Source organism: Pan troglodytes, chromosome 21, assembly GCF_028858775.2.
Source record: "Pan troglodytes isolate AG18354 chromosome 21, NHGRI_mPanTro3-v2.0_pri, whole genome shotgun sequence".
NCBI classification, from domain to species: Eukaryota; Metazoa; Chordata; class Mammalia; order Primates; family Hominidae; genus Pan; species Pan troglodytes.
Genome location: NC_072419.2, coordinates 58,800,468 through 58,806,776, shown reverse-complemented (window position 1 = coordinate 58,806,776; position 6,309 = coordinate 58,800,468).

Here is a 6,309-nt window from a genome sequence, read left to right as displayed (position 1 = left end):
TGAAGGCATTTTTCTGTGAAAACTTGAGACAACATGGACCTACCATGCTACTTTCAGATGACCTAGGTCAGAGTTCCCAGACACTCATTTGTAAAACATTTTCACATTTTCCCATGGCCACTTGCTCTCTGTTCGTTAGTTACTCACTATTTTTATTAAATTGATTGCCATGTATGGACATCATTCAATTTATTTTAAAAGAAAAAAATGATTTGAGTAGTATGAATTGAAAAACAGTGCCATCCACCATAATAGATATAAATGTAAGATACCTATCATCATAAATACACATGAAAATAAGACAAGGTTATTCCATTTTATCTAGATATTGTAGCCTGCCAAAGTTTATATGCCTGAGGTGTGCCTGTTGTTCAAAGGAGGATTACAAAATGATAGCACCAACCTGAGACATTCTCCTTCACTAACAGATGAAAGAGAATGATAAAGTAATTTTCATACTAAAAAATTCAATGTGCTACCACTCAAATAATCTCAAGTGCTCTCTGTGGTATGTGTCCTACATTTGGGAAATAAGGATTGGAGTGGGCATGGATGTAAATTCATCTCTCAGGTCACTGACAATAGGGAGAATGATGGACCGACAAACCCAAAGGCTGCACTCTGAAATCCATCATAGTGTTCTCCAAGAGGCCACACTGCCCATAGGCAAGCTGCTCCCACCAGTGCTGAGGGCAACAGGACATGAAAGCAGGCCCACTCCTCAAAGGCATGGGGCTTCCCTGCCTGGCAACTGTGGTTCATCAACTTTGACAAACCTTCTCAGAGCAGCAGTGCAGTCTAAGAGGCTTCCACTTGACCTTCCTTCCGTCTTTCCTTCCTTCCTTTTCTTCCTTTCTCCCTCCCTTCCTCCTTCCCTCCCTCCCTCCTTCCCTTCCTTCCACCCTCCCTCCTTCCATTCCCTTTCCTTCCTTCCTTCCTCCCACCCTCCCTCCTTCCATTCCCTTTCCTTCCTTCCTTCCTCCCTCCCTCTCTCCTTCCCTCCCTCCCTGCCTCCCTCCTCCCTTCCCTTCCCTTCTCTTTCCTTCCTTCCTTTCTGCCTCCCTTGCTCCCTCCTTCCCTTCCCTTTCCTTCCTTCCTTCCTCCCTCCCTCCCTCTCTCCTTCCCTCCCTCCCTCCTTCCCTTCCTCCCTGCGTCCCTCCCTCATTCCCTTCCCTTCCCTTTCCTTTTCCTTCCTTCCTTCCTTCCTCCCTTCCCTCCTTTCTCCCTTCCTTCCTTCCCTACTTTACAAGGATCAAAATTACTCCACAGTCTGATGGCTCACCCAGCTTCTCTCTCAGATTCCTCTCCATTTTCCTTTGTAAGCATTTCCCCCAGTCCTCTTTGTGTGTGCCTAGCCCTGCTTTCACATCTGCCCCTCAGAGAACCAGACTCACATACTGACATTACCTAATGCATCTTGTGGAGACCAAATGAACAGGCAGGAAGAAGTCCCACTAAATTGTTTTGTCCAAATATCAGATGTCTCAAATAAGCATTAGATAGAGTAAATCTCAGTCTAATCTTCCCCAAAGCTTACATAGTGCAGATAGTCTATATTGCTGATTAAAATAAAAGCCACAGGATCTGTGTACTAGGATTAAGAATGGCAAAGCTAACGTTTTGTGGTTGAATTTTAAGAGCTGCATTTATGTCCTTCCCCCAAATATTAGGCAGATATCTACTTATCTTTAAAACCCCAACTCAAGCATTACCTGCTCTGAGAACTCTTCCCTGATCTGATCAGCCAGCATTGGTCCTGTGTCTGTGTCCCCACAATATCCCATTAGCATATGCCTTCCAGAAAGCACTTACCACATTGCATTGTAATGAGAGTAGAGTCATATCTTATGAGACCAGGTTGAAAAGTCAGAGCCTGGAGCAAACATTATGTAGGGGAAAAATATATTTTAAAATCTCTTTAGAAAGTCCCATGGTGCAGATGGACAGACTGTTTCTCAATGAGTCAATCACAACTAGTTTTTCTTCTTGTGTTGGAAAAATCACTATGCCATTAGTTAAGCACATTATAAAGTAGTTGGTTTGTATTTCAGGACCACATTGCATGAAAAATACAACGATGTTAGATGTTTAAATGCGAGGATGACACTCAACCACTCAACACGAGAAGATGTTCTATGAGAGGCACAGGCAACCTGAGGTTCACTGAGAAAATTCTAGCTTCCTTTCGCCTCTCACACTCCAGCTGGGGTCTGCATTTATTGAACAGAACGGCAGTGTTGGCCACTTAAATAACTCTTTCTCTCACTTTTTAAAACCTTGCATATAGTTAAATTCTCAAAAGTTAAACTCAGTATTTACTGTAACTTCTGTCTCCTTCAGTAGAGTCTACTTGACTGAAAGCTTCTAACACTTCACAGTGTCTGTACACAGCTAGTATTAAAAACATGAGTGAAGCTGGGCACAGTGGCTCATGCCTGTAATCCCAGCACTTTGGGAGGCCAACGTGGGCGGATCACTTGAGGCCAGGAGTTGGAGACCAGCCTGGCCAACATGGTGAAACCCCGTCTCTACCAAAAATACAAAAATTGGCTGAACATTGTGGCACACAACTGTAATCCCAGCTACTCAGGAGGCTGAGGCAGAAGAATCACTTGAACATGGGAGGCGGAGATTGCAGTGAGTCGAGATTGTGCCATGGCACTCAAGCCTGGATGACAAGCGAGACTCTGTCTCAAAAAAAAAAAAAAAAAAAAAAAAAAAAAAAAAAAATATATATATATATATATATATATACACACATACACACACACACACACATATGTATATGTATATATGGGTGTGTATACATATGTATATATGTATATATGTGTGTATATATATATATATGAGTGAAGAAGTGAGGGAGAAAGAGAGGGAAAGAGAAATAGAAGCAAAAAAATGGACACCAAACAAATTCATTCCTGGAAACTGTCTGGGGTTGAATTTCCTCAGGAGCAGACCCCAAGACAAGGATTTGAATGAAAGGTGATCCCAGGAATCATATTGAAAGGAGTAAGGAAGGGAAACAGGGGACAAAGGATGGAACACTTCCCTACAGGGCACATAAATAGGAGCAAGTGACTGCTGTTGGCAGCTGGGATTGAATCCTACAGAGGACTCTGGGGGCAGTACAGAACACAACTCCAAAGCCTCCTATATACGGGAAAGTAAGCTGAAATATTTATCCGCCAACCCCACTCACACGCAAAGGCCAACATTCTTATGGCAAGAGAAAGCCCTGCTGCTGAGAGTCACAGCTTTCCAGTAAGAAGCCATAGGCATGTTATCAGAAGTGTGAGATTGGGGGAATGTGGGTAGAACACAGACATCCATTGCCACAGAAGGAAGGATAGAGAATCGGAACATACTGGGATTCTGATTGTTTTCTTTGTAAAATAATTTTTTTAATGATTACATTTAACAGTGAGCATAAACTGTCACCTAAGTCTTCTTCATGAGCCACCTCTTATAATCTTTGGTTTTAAAGCCATTTTTGAAATTTAAAAAATCTATTTGTAACATACTAATTTCACCCATATTTTAGATACATAAATATACATACTAAATAAAAAATCTATATAATGCTTAATATATGATGTCTATATAATGTTTTACATATTTCCAGCAACTAGTTGCACAGTATTGTTGACCTTTAGCATCATATTTACAGTTAAATGTTTATACTAACCAGAATTTTTTATTAAAGCAAATTAAAATTTTGCAGTCTTGAAAAGAATGCTCCCTCATTATCCACTAAAAAGTTATCATGATGAAATATTTGTTAAACTAAAGGTAAAAATTAAAGATCACAAGATCATGAGGAAGCAGGCTTTACTTTAAATTTTCACATACATGCCAACACTTCACTGTTATAAATAGAGAAGCTAGCAGAGAAGTTATATAACTCTGATTCAATGCCCTGGATTTGGGCAGCCTATTCTGAAATTGTAAAAACCAAAACGGAGACTCTTTTTCTACGACCAATGGAAAATGAATGTAGACATTTATGACTATGTTACATTTTTGCCCATGAGTATTTCTAGCCTGTTTATTGTCCTAAGCCCCAAATAAATATTTTACCTACAAGATATTATGTAGATTGTTCATTGGAATACTAATTCCTCTCATTAAAATCCGAGTTGATGAGGGTCCAATGTGTCGCAAGGTTCAAAAAGGTACACTTTCCTTTAAGTAAAGGCTATGCGTAAATCCCAGATCTCTTTATTCGGCTGCTGGGAAGGGAATGGTGAGCTCACTGTCTCTGATCTATGCCCCGACCTTTGGCAGCCCTCTGTGACTCATTCCTTCATTCTCTGCCCTTGAGCTTCAGACCCCTGCCCTGAACTCTCACCACCGCCATAGGGACCCCTCCTTAAATAAATAATACCCATTTTTTTAAAATCCCAGAAGCTTTTGTTACTGTAAGGAATCTTATGGTGCTTTTCGTGGTAAAGCGTAGAATTGCCTCTATTGTGACGACTCTACAGAAACAGGATAGACTTGACCCAAAATATGGTTCAGATGTCAAGACTCATGACACCACACAGAGACAAAGAGGGTTCGTACAAGCTTTGTGACTCACATAATGAGGCTTTCTGGAGAGAGCAGAGCAGACTTTAAAGCAGATCCAAAATTTCTTGACAGAGAAGGGAAAGGACACTGACTTGGGGCTTTGATGGTGGTTAAGGGGTGGGCCCACATTAGGGTTCCCGTGATGCCTGGTTTAAACTTCCCACCGGCACCAAAGGAAGGATTGTCCGGGATTTCTTAACAGTTTCCCCAGATGTGGAACAGACAGGGAGGAAGCATGAATGAGGCCTAAAACCTGTCCATAAACATCAAACAACGGAGTCTGACTCTTTTTCCAATGTATGCATTTTATTAGATAATTAGGTTAACTTCAGATTTGGCCTTCAAAACCAAGGCCAAAATAATTGTGCAAAATTAAAATATATTCAAGAATCCAGTCACAATTTAACTAGATCAGGCTTCAAAACGGAGATGATTTTGTTCCTTCAAATAACCTTCAGTTAGGAAGATCACATTCCTCCAATATGTGGAAAGGCAATAAATACTCTTTCTTCTCTCAGTCACTGAGGAATGCATTTTTTTTCTTTGTGTTCATTTATTTATTTATTTAGAGACAGAGTCTTGCTCTATCACCCAGGCTGGACTGCAGTGGCTCCATCATGGCTTACTGCAGCCTCAACTTCCTGGGCTCAAGTGATCCTCCTACCTCAGCCTCCCAAGTAGCTTGGACTACAGGTGCATACCACCATGCCAACTATTTTTAATTTTCATGGAAACAGGTCTTGCCATGTTGCCCTGACTAGTCTGGAACTACTGGGCTCAAGCAATCCTTCCACCTTGGCCTCCCAAAGTGCTGGGATTCCAGGCATGAGCCACTCCTTCAGCCAACATTTTCTCCCTTAATGAGCCTAAAGTATTAGCAGGCATAGGGAAGGTCCTCTGAACAGCAGGGCACTTCCAAGGTGAGCCATGGAGATATGGGCAAGGCAGCAACTACTTACCTTTTCACTTGTAGGAGTTCTTTTGAGAAATCTCTATTCAGATCTTTTTTGCTGTTTTTCTTCCCTTCTCCTTTCCTTGGTTTCCCTTTTCCATGACACTTCTTTAGAGCCCTTTACTCATCCTTAAAATCCTAATGCTCATCTCTGTAGAAGCCAAGAAAAAAGGACATCCCCAGGAGCACGAAATAAGTGCTGTGATTTGGATGCCAGTCACATGTCTCCTTCCTCTTGGCCAAAGGCTGTTCATTAAATAATCACCAGTTTCATGGATTTGGAATCAATAGGCCTGGCAACTTCACCAGACTGCTGTCCCCTCAACAAAGTCATGTGCAAGGAATATTCTGGAAATGGAGAAATGTCTCTTTTATCTTTGTTTTTAAATGTTTTATTTCCTTAGGTTTTGGGGGAACAGGTGATATTTGGTTAAATGAGTAAGTTCTTGAGTGGTGATTTGTGAGATTTTGGTGCACCCATCTCCTGAACAGTATACACTGAACTCAATTTGTATTCTTTTATCCCTCACCCCCTTCCCACCCTTTCCACCTGAGTCCCCAAAGTCCATTGTGTCATTCTTATGTCTTTGCATCATCATAGCTTAGCTCCCACTTATGAGTGAGAAGATAAGATGTCTGGTTTTCCATTCCTGAGTTACTTCACTTAGAATAATAGTCTCCAATTCTATCCAGGTTGCTGTGAATGCTATTCATTCATTCCTTTTTATGGCTCAGTAGCATTGCATCATTCATATATATATATATATATATATATATATATATGT